Below are 13,876 nucleotides of genomic sequence, written 5' to 3' on the forward strand. Positions count from 1 at the left end.
AATAAAAATATACTAAAAACTAACTAAATCATACTAAAAACTATATAAAAATAATGCCAAAAAGCGTATAAATTATCTGCTCATCACAACACCAAACTTAAATTGTTGCTTGTCCCCAAGCAACTGAAAATCAAATAGGATAAAAAGAACAGAATATACTATGAATTCCAAAATATCAATGAAACTTAGCTCCAATCAGATGAGCGGGACTAGTAGCTTTTTGCCTCTTGAATAGTTTTGGCATCTCACTTTATCCATTGAAGTTCAGAATGATTGGCATCTATAGGAATTCAAAATTCAGATAGTGTTATTGATTCTCCTAGTTCAGTATGTTGATTCTTGAACACAGCTACTTTATGAGTCTTGGTCGTGGCCCTAAGCACTTTGTTTTCCAGTATTACCACCGGATACATAAATGCCACAGACACATAACTGGGTGAACCTTTTCAGATTGTGACTCAGCTTTGCTAGAGTCCCCAATTAGAGGTGTCCAGGGTTCTTAAGCACACTCTTCTTTTTTCTTTGGACCTCAACTTTAACCGCTCAGTCTCAAGTTTTCACTTGACACCTTCACGCCACAAGCACATGGTTAGGGACAGCTTGGTTTAGCCGCTTAGGCCAGGATTTTATTCCTTTAGGCCCTCCTATCCACTGATGCTCAAAGCCTTAGATCCTTTTTACCCTTGCCTTTTGGTTTTAAGGGCTATTGGCTTTTTCTGCTTGCTTTTTTCTTTTTCTTTTTCTCTTTTTTTTCGCCATTTTCTTTTTTTTTCTTTTTTTTTTCTGCAAGCTTTTGTATTCACTGCTTTTTCTTGCTTCAAGAATCATTTTTATGATTTTTCAGATTATCAAATAACATGTCTCCTTTTTCATCATTCTTTCAAGAGCCAACATATTTAACATTCATAAACAACAATTTCAAAAGACATATGCACTGTTCAAGCATTCATTCAGAAAACAAAAAGTATTGTCACCACATCAAAATAACTAAACTAGTTTCAAGGATGAATTCGAAACCATGTACTTCTTGTTCTTTTGTAATTAAAGCATTTTTCATTTAAGAAAGGTGATGGATTCATAGGACATTCATAGCTTTAAGACATAGACACTTAAACACTAGTGATCATGTAATAAGACACAAACATAAATAAACATAAAGCATAATAAATGAAAAACAGTAAAATAAATAGACAAGGAGATTAAGGAATGAGTCCACCTTAGTGAGGGTGGCGTCTTCCTCTTCTTGAAGAACCAATGGTGCTTTTGAGCTCCTCTTTGTCTCTTCCTTGACTTTGTTGCTCCTCCCTCATAGCTCTTTGATCTTTTCTAATCTCATGAAGGATGATGGAGTGCTCTTGATGCTCCACCCTTAGTTGTCCTATGTTGGAACTTAATTCTCCTAAGGAGGTGTTGATTTGATCCTAATAGTTTTATGGAGGAAGGTGCATCCCTTGAGGCATCTCAGGGATTTCATGGTGGGAGATTTCCTCATGCTCTTATTGAGCTCCATGATCTCTTATTTGCTCCATCCTTTTCTTAGTGATGGGCTTGTCCTCTTCAATGAGGATGTCTCCTTCTATGTCAATTCCAGCCGAATTGCAGAGGTAGCATATGAGGTGAGGAAAGGCTAACCTTGCCCAAGTGGAGGACTTGTCAGCCACCTTGTAAAGTTCTTGAGGTATAATCTCATGAACTTCCACCTCCTCTCTAATCATGATACTATGGATCATGATGGCCCTGTCTATAGTAACTTCAGACCGATTACTAGTAGGAATGATTGAGCGTTGAATGAACTCTAGCCATCCCCTAGCCACTGGTTTGAGGTCATGCCTTCTTAATTGAACTGGCTTGCCTCTTGATTCAATTTTCCATTGAGCTCCTTCCTCACATATGTCTATGAGGAATTGGTCCAACTTTTGGTCAAAATTGACCCTTCTTGTGTAGGGGCGTGCGTTCTCTTCCATCATTGGCATGTTGAACGCCAGCCTTACATTTTCCAGACTGAAGTCTAAATATTTCCCCCGAACCATGGTGAGCCAATGCTTTGGATTCGGATTCACACTTTGATCATGGTTCCTAGTGATCCATGCGTTTGCATAGAACTCTTGGACCATTAAGATCCCGACTTGTTGAATGGGGTTGGTGAGAACTTCCCAACCTCTTCTTCAGATCTCATGTCGGATCTCCGGATACTCATTCTTTTTGAGCTTGAAAGGAACCTCAGGGATCACTTTCTTCTTAGCCACAACTTCATAGAAGTGGTCTTGATAGACCTTTGAGATGAATCTCTCCATCTTCCATGACTCAGAGGTGGAAGTAATTGCCTTCCCTTTCCTCTTTCTAAAGGTTTCTCTGGCCTTAGGTGCCATAAATGGTTATGGAAAAATAAAAAGCTATGCTTTTACCACACCAAGCTTAAAATGTTTGCTCGTCCCCGAGCAAAAGAAGAAAGAAAGAAGGAGAAGAAGAAAAAGAATGGAGGAGATGGAGGGAGAAGGTGTATTCGGCCAAGGGTAAGAAGAGAGGGTTGTGTTGTGTGAAAATGAAGAAGGAAAGAGGGGTTTATATAGGGGTGGGATGGAATTTAGGGTTCAGCCATTAGGGTTGGGGTTGGGAGGGAAAAGAGTTTGAATTTTGGAGGTAAGTGGGGTTTATGGGAAATAGAGGATGGATGTGAGTGGTGAAGAGGTGATGGGAAAGAGTGATTGAGGTAATTGGTGAATGGTATTTGGGGAAGAGAGTTATGAAAAGGTGTGAAGAGGAGAAAAGAAGATGTGGGGATCCTGTGGGGTCAAGGACTTAACATCCCTGCTCCAATTAGGCGTGTAAAACGCCCTTGCTGTGCAATCCTGGCGTTTAACGCCAGACTGCTGCTTGTTTCTGGCGTTAAATGCCCAAATGTAGCCTATTTCTAGCGTTTAACGCCAGGCAGATGCTTGTTTCTGGCGTTAAACGCCAGCTTGGTGCTTGTTTCTGGCGTTAAACGCTAGACAGATGCTTGTTTCTGGCGTTTAAACGCCAGAATGCTCTCCTCCAGGGTGTGTTGTTTTCAATGCTGTTTTTCATTCTATTTTTTATTTTTCAGTAGTTTTTGTGACTCCACATGATTATCAACCTACTAAAACACGAAATAACAAAAGGAAAATAAAATAGATATAAATAAATAACATTGGGTTGCCTCCCAATAAGCGCTTCTTTAATGTCAATAGCTTGACAGTGAGCTCTCCTGGAGCCTCACAGATGTTCAGAGCATTGTTGGAACCTCCAAACACCAAACATAGAGTTTGAATGTGGGGGTTCAACACCAAACTTAGAGTTTGGTTGTGGTCTCCCAACACCAAACTTAGAGTTTGATTGTTGGGGCTTGATACTCACGGAAACTTGTCTCTCAACAATTTTCCTTCGGTAAGTATACCGAATTGTCGTCAAGTAATAACTCACAATAGAGTGAGGTCGAATCCCACAGAGATTAACGGATTAAGCAATCAATGGTTAATTGATTATTCTATTTAAACGAATCATTAAGGAGTGATGAGCAGCAGGAATTGTAAATGGCATAAAAGTAAAGAAAGCAATAAAGTGCAGAAAAGTAAAATGGCAAGAAAAGTAAATGTAAGAACTAAAAATAAAATGAACATTGGGATCAAGAGATATTGCAATCCTCCGGATCAAATTCATTTTCATCTCTCCCTCAATCAATGCATTCATTGATCTCCTTGGTAATCTTAAGTGATCGAATTCCAATTTCTTGGTAATTCAATCTCTCAAATCTTGATCAATAGCCAATTCCTTGGTCAATTGCTCATGAGAAGAGATGAAGTATGGTCACTGATTATACCACATGCTTTCCCAAATCAAGTGTTGGTAGAGTTATAGTCACATACCCATCTAACCCCAATTTGGTCCAACATGAGAAAGCATTTCTAGCATGATCTCTTCATTCCTCTTCCAAGGTTCAGAAGAGATCCAAGTATGAATAGCTTATTTTCCAAGATTACTACCCAATTGGATGAAGATTGAAAGCTTTCTAGTAAAATCAAGAGAAAAAATAGAAGAAGAATAATGAAAACTAATATTGATCCATCAAATTACAACAGAGCTCCCTAACCCAATGAAAAGAGTTAGTTGATCATTGCTCTACCAAAATACAAAAGAAAGAAAGTGCAGAAAAGTAAAGATAAAGATTAAAACTGAAATTGAAACTTCAAAATTTATAAATGAAAAGTACAAAGAAAAGAAAGAAAAGGAAAAGTGTGTGAGGGGAGGGAATCCGAAGACCCCTCTCTAATCCCTCATTCCAGAATGTCCGTTTGAATGTAAAAGCTAAGGCCCTTATATAGGCTCTCCTAAATTACAAAATGAAATTAAAAGCAATTTACAATTAAATGAAAATTTCTTTTCTAGATGCTTCTTGTGGCCTTGATTGGTTGACACTTGTAGGCTTGCTTCCTTGAGGTTGGGTGGTCCTTGAAAGAGAATCAAGTTGAGGTCCAGGTGCTAATGTCAGTGCTAACGTTAGCCACACTAACGCTACAAGTGTGACGTTAGTGCTGAAGTTAGTGTGGCTAACGTCACACTTGCTACCCAGTTGGTGCTTTTGGGGCTTAAAAGATGCCTCTGGTTTGTGCTCCAATTTCATGCTCACTATAGAGTATTATATATTGTTGGAAAGCTCTGAATGTCAGCTTTCTAACGCAACTAGAATCATATCAATTGGACCTCTGTAACTCAAGTTATGCTCCTTTGAAGGGGACAGGGTTGCTGGCATAGTGGCTGGCGTTATTGGCAAACGTGAGTGCCAATACGTCCGCGATCAGGGTCTGAAAATTGCCAGTTTCTGAAGCTCAACTTAATGTTCACCCCATACTATTATATATTGTTGGAAAGCCCTGGATGTCTACTTTTCAATGCCTTTGGAAGCGTATCATTTGGAAATCTACAACTCGAGTTATACTTCTTGGAAGGTGAAGAGGTCAGCTGGCCTTACTACAGGTTGATACCATGTTCATATGTGCACTTTGGGGGCAGGGTTTCTCCCTCAAATTTAGTGTCCATCATGTAGTGCCATATATTCTTGGAAAGCTCTGGAATCCTACTTTCCAATGCCACTGGAATCACCTCATTTGGAGTTTTGTGGCTCGAGTTATTCTTGTTTGAAGAAGGCATGGTCAGGCTGCTGGGTGAGACTTTTGCCCACGTTAACTACCATGTTAATGTAGTTAACGTGGAAGCTAACGTGGGTCTTTTTACTTCGCAAACGTTAGTGGAGATCACCTTTTCCACTAACTTTGGCATCTCCCATTCCTTCCACGTTAGTTCCCACGTTAATGTAGTTAACGTGGAAGCTAACGTGGGTCTTCTTGCTTCGCAAACGTTAGTGGAGATCACCTTTTCCACTAACTTTGGCATCTCCCTTTCCTTCCACGTTAGTTCCCACGTTAATGTAGTTAACGTGGAAGCTAACGTTGGTCTTCTTGCACCTTCGCTAGCGTTATTGACACTCACTTTTGCCACTAACGCTGCTCCTTCTTCAAAGTTGATGCCATTAACGTTCCCACTAATGTTCCAACTTTCCTTCCTTCCACGTTAGTGGCCAAGTTAGTGGTACTAACGTAGCCACTAACGTGGCTCTTCTCTGCTTCTTGTTACCTGAAATTAATCAAACAAAGTGCATCAAAGTCTTGCTCTTAATCATGGGATCATGCATCATCCATTTTATCATTTAATTCATGCATAATTCTCATGAAATCATTCAAAATTGACAATGTTTGCTTGAATCATGGTGTGAATGCATTTTCATCCAAATACTTGCTCATTTCCTAATAAAATGCGTGAAACCACCCTAAAGCATATAAAAAATGGCTAGTAAAACTAGCCAAGATGCCCTGGCATCAGGGCTTTGGTTGACTCTGCAGTGAGAGAAGCTTTTCATGCTTCCTCTCCATGGTTACAGAAGGAGATCCTTGAGTCTTAAACACAAGGTTGTCCTTATTCAGTTGAAGGACCAACTCTCCTCTGTTTACATCAATCACAGCTCTTGCTGTGGCTAGGAAGGGTCTTCCAAGGATGATGGATTCATCCTCTTCCTTCCCAGTGTCTAGGATTATGAAATCAGCAGGGATGTAAAGGCCTTCAACCTTTACTAACACGTCCTCTACTTGTCCATAAGCCTATTTTCTTGAGTTGTCTGCCATCTCTAATGCGATTCTGGCAGCTTGCACCTCAAAGATCCCAAGTTTCTCCATTACAGAGAGTGGCATTAAGTTTATTCCTGACCCCAGGTCACACAGAGCCTTCTCAAAGGTCATGGTGCCTATGGTACAGGGTATTAAGAATTTACCAGGATCCTGTTTCTTTTGAGGTAATTTTTTCCTATCCAATGCATTCAGTTCATTGGTGAAGAAGGAAGGTTCATCTTCCCAAGTCTCATTACCAAATAATTTGGCATTCAGCTTCATGATTGCACCAAGGTACTTAGCAACTTGCTCTTCAGTAATTTCTTCATCCTCTTCAGAGGACGAATACTCATCAGAGCTCATGAAGGGCAGAAGGAGGTTCAATGGAATCTCTATGGTCTCTAATTGAGCCTCAGATTCCTTTGGTTCCTCGAAGGGAAACTCCTTATTAGTCACTGGACGTCCCAGGAGGTCTTCCTCACTAGGATTCACGTCCTCCTCCTCCCTTGTAGGTTCGGCCATGATGGTTAAATCAATGGCCTTACACTCTCTCTTTGGATTTTCTTCTGTATTGCTTGGGAGAGTACTAGGAGGAGTTTCAGTGATTCATTTACTCAGCTGGCCCACTTGTGCCTCCAAATTTCTAATGGAGGATCTTGTTTCATTCATGAAACTTACATTGGCCTTTGATAGATCAGAGACTATATTTGCTAAGCTAGATGGATTCTGCTCAGAATTCTCTGTCTGTTGCTGAGTGGATGATGGAAAAGGCTTGCTATTGCTAAACCTGTTTCTTCCACCATTATTAAAGCCTTGTTGAGGCTTTTGTTGATCCTTCCATGAGAAATTTGGATGATTTCTCCATGAGGGATTATAGGTGTTTCCATATGGTTCACCCATGTAATTCACCTCTGCTATTGCAGGGTTCTCAGGATCATAAGCTTCTTCTTCAGAAGATGCCTCTTTAGTACTGTTGGATGATTCCTTCAATCCATTCAGACTCTGAGAGATCATATTGACTTGCTGAGTCAATATTTTATTCTGAGCCAATATGGCATTCAGAGTATCAATTTCAAGAACTCTCTTCCTCTGAGGCGTCCCATTACTCACAGGATTCCTTTCAGAAGTGTACATGAACTGGTTATTTGCAACCATGTCAATGAGTTCTTAAGCTTCTGCAGGCGTTTTCTTTAGGTGAATGGATCCACTTGCAGAATGGTCCAATGACATCTTTGATAATTCAGACAGACCATCATAGAATATATCCAGGATGGTCCATTCTGAAAGCATGTCAGAAGGACACTTTTTTGGTCAGTTCCTTGTATCTTTCCCAAGCTTCATAGAGGGATTCACCTTCCTTCTGTCTGAAGGTTTGAACATCCACTCTAAGCTTGCTAAGCTTTTGAGGAGGAAAGAACTTGGCTAAGAAAGTCGTGACCAGCTTATCCCAAGAGTTCAGGCTGTCTTTAGGTTGAGAGTCCAACCATATTCTAGCTCTGTCTCTTACAGCAAATGGGAAAAGCATAAGCCTGTAGACCTCGGGATCAACCCCATTGGTCTTAACAGTATCACAGATCTGCAAGAATTCAGTTAAGAACTGAAAGGGATCTTCAGATGGAAGTCCATAAAACTTGCAATTCTGTTGCATCAGAGAAACTAGTTGAGGTTTCAGCTCAAAATTGTTTGCTTCAATGGCAGGGATTGAGATGCTTCTTCCATGTAAATTGGAATTAGGTGCAGTAAAATCACCAAGCATCTTCCTTGCATTGTTATTATTTTCGGCCATGTCTCCTTCTTTTTCAAAAATTTCTGTCAGATTTTCTCCAGAGAGTTGTGCTTCAGCTTCCCTTAGCTTCCTCTTCAGAGTCCTTGATGAGACGCAGAAGTTGGTGAATTAAAAATTATTAAAATAGTTACATTGTAAGTATAGTTCTTAACTCACCGAAAATCTGCCTATCAATTTAGAAATATGTCACAAAGAGTTTAAATTAAAAATTACTGGAAGTTTAAGTCCCAGGTCGTCTCCCAACGAGTTGCAGAAAAGTGTGCTATTTTATTAATCAGATGTTCCAAGAAGTTGAGTTAAGTAGGTGGAAAATTAAATTGAGAAAATTCAAATAATATGAATAAAAGCCTTGACTGGGAGTTCATTAGTTGGAATCTCTATTGTTGATGGGATGATTTCAAGATTAATTTATAATTAATGATTGTTCTGTTTAGTTATCCTTTACTAGGTAAAGAAAAGTCAAACAAGTTAGAATGCTAGATCTGTTCACGAGTTGCAACCCACTTATTTCAAAGGGATTGGTGTTAGTGATTAGATAACAATCTATCAGTTAACCCAATTACAATTTTTCTTTCAATCCTTCCAACTCAAGAGTTCCTTTCAATCAACTCCCCATCAAGTGAGGGAAATACTCACTCATTGTAAACAATAAACCTATAACACGTGAAAGGGAATTAAAAGAAGACATGATTATTGGAATGGAAAATTAATTAAAATAGAAGAAATAATCCTTGTATTAAATAATTATGAAAATATTCAAATGACAAAATTGAACAAAGCAAAGAACATGGAAGAATAAAACCAAGTTAAGAGAACTAACTAGAATGACGAAGTCTTGATGAGGAAATAACTCTTCTCAATGTTCCAATGCTAAGACCAATTGAAAATTAAAATTCTAAAACCTAGAGAGAAAAAAAACCTAGAGGAGGAAAAACTAGATTTAAAACTGTCAACTATGTAGAATGAATGTTGTCTTTTGTTTCTGCATATTCTCTGGCTCTAGTCTGCTGTTCCGGGCCAAAAACTGGGTCGAAATAAGGTCCAAAATCGCCCCCAGCAGATTCTGCAGATTATGCAGATCGCACATGTCACGCGATCGCGTCATCCATGCGGACGCGTCATTCGCGCTTTTCCTTGCCACGCGTTCGCGTCGTCCATGCTACCGCGTCACTTGAGCTTTTCCAATCCGCGCGGCCGCGTGAGCCATGCGGCCGCGTCACTGCGATTTGCTCTCCTTCGCGCGGTCGCGTGAGCCATGCGACCGCATCACTTCTCGCTGGTTATCTCTTTAATTCTTGTGTTCCTCCCATTTTTGCTAGCTTCCTTTCCAATCTCTAACTCATTCATGCCCTATAAAGTCTGAAACACTCAACACACAGATCACGGCATCGAATGGAATAAAGAAGAATTAAAAATACATAATTAAAGTCTCTAGAAAGCAGTTTTCAAACATGTTATAAATTCAGGAAGGAATTATAATTTCATGCTAATTTAATGAATAAGTGGGTAAGGATCATGATAAAACCACACAATTAAACACAATATAAACCATAAAATAGTGGTTTATCAACCTCCCCACACTTAAACATTAGCATGTCCTCATGCTTAATTGAAGGAGATAAGGAAATAAGTATGAACATGTAGAAACTCATGAAATACAATGCAAGCCTATATATATATATATATATATATATAAATAAATGCAACTATATGATTCTTGCCCACTTGATCAAAAGTAAATAAGCTCTTCAAAACAATTACAAATCAAATTCCACTAATTCTATCATTATACAATAAAATAGATAAAAGTGCAAGAAGATAGCTAATGAAAGCAGGGAACATGAAAATTCAAGCATTGAACCCTCACTGATAATGTATGTACGCTCTAATCTCTAGTATATAGGGTAATCACTCTATTCTTCTCTAATCATGCTTTCTAACTTTTGTTCTTCTCCTAACCAATCAACAACAGTTAATATATCAATGCAAACATCATGAGGTCTTTTCAAGGTTGTAATGGGGCTAAGGTACAGGTAGGGGTGTACATATGGTTAAGTGAGCTAATAAATTGAATCTTTAATTAACCCAAGCTTCAACCCAACCTATATATTTTTAATGTAATCTTAAAGTTCATACCTAGCTACCTAGAATTCCCTTTTTCTATTCATACTCATGTATCAACTTTATATTTGATTTTATCATATGTGCATTGATCTTTGAATTCTGAATTTAACATTGGGGTAATTTTGTCCCCTTATTTATTTATATAAATATTGTTTTTTTATATTAAAATAAATATAGCTTATCAATGCACATAGATTTTTAATTCTTATAGTTTCACATGAGTAGGTATCCAAATTTCCATTAAATTCTCATGACACATTCCCTTAACAACTTTTGTTCCCACAATTTCCCATACTTAACTAGCACACACAATTCTATCTTAAGCTAACCAAAGATTCAATTTGGGATATACAATTGTTTTTCAGCTTAAGGTTAGTAATGTGGTAAAATATAGAACAAATGGGATTTAAAGGTTCAAAGTGGTTAACAAAGGTAATTGAAAAGGGTAGGCTTAATTTGGATAAGTGAGTTTAAGCAAATAATGGCCTCAATCATGTGCAAGCATGTAAATATAATAAATATTGGACATATAAGATAAAACAAAATATAGATTACAATCATAGAGAAGTAAACACACAAGAATGAAATAATTATGGTTAAATAATGTAACCATGCATAAAGACTCAAATCCTCACAGGTTGTGTGTTCTTTAGCTTAAAAGTCATGTTCCAAATACAACTCAAGAAAATTTATCATAAAAATTTTGAAAAATTAGTGAAATTTTGTTCCAAAGATAGAGTCTTAAAAGAAACTTATTGTATTTTCAATCAAGTAGAACATGCATGCAATTATCCTAACCTATGCAATTTATTCTATTCTATAAAAGAAAGAAAATCTAACTAAAATATCCTAATTATTGGTGCTAGGGAAGAGAAATTACCTCCGGAAGTCAGGTACTAACCGACCTCCCCACACTTAAGGCTTTGCACCGTCCTCGGTGCCGTCTGTCAGGAACAGGGGTGGGCTGGTAGCAGTATCTCCATAATCGGGGCCATCATGGCTCCCTGTGCTGGTGAAAGAAGTGGATTCCGGGGTGTCTAAGTCTTTGAAGTGTCCCTTGAGTAGCTCCTTAAGGTGTTTGAATCGGCGTTCGTTACGGCGCTCTCTCATCTTTGCTTTCTGTTCTTGCCGATCCAACCTTTCGATTATCTGCTGGAGCAATTCATCAGTGGTAGGTGCTTGTAGTGTTGAAGAAGGATTATCTTCAACTGGAGTAGTAGGAAGGCTTGTAGTGGCTGCTGGAAGTCTAAGGTATTTCCCGTTAGGAACATACTGATCATCCCGTGGAAGCACGGCTTTGGTGTCCCCAGCTCTATATGAGACTCCGGTTGCTGAGACAAGATCTGAGACCAAGGCGGGGAAAGGTAAGTTGCCCGCAATTTGTACGTGTCCCATAGCATTCCGGATATGTCTTGAGAGATTCAGAGGTTGGTCTGTAAGGATACACCATAGTAGAACAGCCATGTCCGCAGTGAAGGAGGACTCATGAGTGCTCGGAAAGACTGGTGCACAGAAATTGTGATTACACTTTGATTATGTAAAATTCGTCGCTCTTTCTTTCCCTGGTAATGGCACCAAAAACATGATGCCAATACCATGGTTTACAACATCGCACAACTAACCAGCAAGTGCACTGGGTCGTCCAAAAAATACCTTACGTGAGTAAGGGTCGAATCCCACGGAGATTGTTGGTATGAAGCAAGCTATGGTCACCTTGTAAATCTCAGTCAGGCGGATATAAAATAGTAATGGGGTTTTCGAAAATAATTAATAAAATAGTGATAGAAATACTTATGTAAATCATTGGTGAGAATTTCAGATAAGCAAATAGAGATGCTTTCGTTCCTTTGAACCTCTGCTTTCCTGCTATCTTCATCCAATCAGTCTTACTCCTTTCCATGGCTGGCTTTATGTAATGCATCACCATTGTCAATGGCTACTTTCGGTCTTCTCTTGGGAAAATGATCCAAATGCCCTGTCATGGCACGGCTAATCGTCTGGAGGCATCACCCTTGTCAATGGTTACATCCTATCCTCTCAGTGAACATGGTCAACGCACCCTGTCACGGCACGGCTATTCATCTGTCGGTTCTCGATCATACTGGAATAGGATTTACTATCCTTTTGCGTCTGTCACTACGCCCAGCAATCGCGAGTTTGAAGCTCGTCACAGTCATTCAATCATTGAATCCTACTCGGAATACCACAGACAAGGTTTAGACTTTCCGGATTCTCTTGAATGCTGCCATCAATCTAGCTTATACCACGAAGATTCTGGTTAAGAGATCTAAGAGACACTCATTCAATCGAAAGTAGAACGAAAGTGGTTGTCAGGCACGCGTTCATGGGGAATGATGATGATTGTCACGTTCATCACATTCAGTTTGAAGTGCGAATAAATATCTTAGAAGCGAAATAAGATGAATTGAATAGAAAATAGTAGTACTTTGCATTAATCTTTGAGGAACAGCAGAGCTCCACACCTTAATCTATGGAGTGTAGAAACTCTACCGTTAAAAATACATAAGTGAAAGGTCCAGGCATGGCCGAATGGCCAGCCCCTCTGATCTAAGAACCAGGCGTCCAAAGATGTCTAATACAATAGTAAAAGGTCCTATTTATAATAAACTAGTCACTAGGGTTTACAGAAATAAGTAATTGATGCATAAATCCACTTCCGGGGCCCACTTGGTGTGTGCTTGGGCTGAGCTTGAGTGTTGCATGTGTAGAGGTCCTTCTTGGAGTTGAACGCCAGCATTTGTGCCAGTTTGGGCGTTCAACTCTGGTTTTGGATCCTTTTCTGGCGCTGGACGCCAGAATTGGGCAGAGAGCTGGCGTTGAACACCGGTTTGCGTCATCTATTTTTGGCCAAAGTATAGACTATTAAATATTGCCGGAAAGCCCTGGATGTCTACTTTCCAACGCAATTGGAAGCGCGCCATTTCGAGTTCTGTAGCTCTAGAAAATCTACTTTGAGTGAAGGGAGGTCAGAATCCAACAGCATCAGCAGTCCTTCTTCAACCTCTGAATCTGATTTTTGCTCAAGTCCCTCAATTTCAGTCAGAAAATACCTGAAATCACAGAAAAACATACAAACTCATAGTAAAGTCCAAAAATGTGAATTTAGTATAAAAACTAATGAAAACGTCCCTAAAAGTAACTAGATCCTACTAAAAACATACTAAAAACAATGCCAAAAAGCGTATAAATTATCCGCTCATCACAACACCAAACTTAAAATGTTGCTTGTCCCCAAGCAACTAAAAATCAAATAGGGTAAAAAGAAGAGAATATACTATAAATTCCATACTATCAATGAAACATAGCTCCAATCAAATGAGCGGGACTTATAGCTTTTTGCCTCTTGAATAGTTTTGGCATCTCACTTTATCCATTGAGGTTCAGAATGATTGGCATCTATAGGAACTCAGAGTTCAGATAGTGTTATTGATTCTCCTAGTTCAGTATGATGATTCTTGAACACAGCTATTTTATGAGTCTTGGCCGTGGCCCTAAGCACTTTGTTTTCCAGTATTACCACCGGATACATAAATGCCACAGACACATAATTGGGTGAACCTTTTCAGATTGTGACTCAGCTTTGCTAAAGTCCCCAATTAGAGGTGTCCAGGGTTCTTAAGCACAATCTTTTTTTGCTTTGGACCTTGACTTTAACCGCTCAGTCTCAAGTTTTCACTTGACACCTTCACGCCACAAGCACATGGTTAGGGACAGCTTGGTTTAGCCGCTTAGACCAGGATTTTATTCCTTTAGGCCCTCCTATCCACTG

The 13,876-nt window shown here is 39.2% G+C and overlaps 1 non-coding gene across 1 annotated transcript; it reads left to right on the forward strand.

The window, feature by feature from the left end:
• Window positions 1-7,460: 7,460 nt before the first annotated feature.
• On the forward strand, window positions 7,461-7,569 carry LOC148567270 (small nucleolar RNA R71). The gene has a single exon (XR_015882389.1). It is a non-coding gene; the product is annotated as a small nucleolar RNA R71 (small nucleolar RNA).
• Window positions 7,570-13,876: the final 6,307 nt, after the last annotated feature.

Source organism: Arachis ipaensis, chromosome B4, assembly GCF_059453495.1.
Source record: "Arachis ipaensis isolate K30076 ecotype BB chromosome B4, ASM5945349v1, whole genome shotgun sequence".
Classification (NCBI taxonomy): Eukaryota; Viridiplantae; Streptophyta; class Magnoliopsida; order Fabales; family Fabaceae; genus Arachis; species Arachis ipaensis.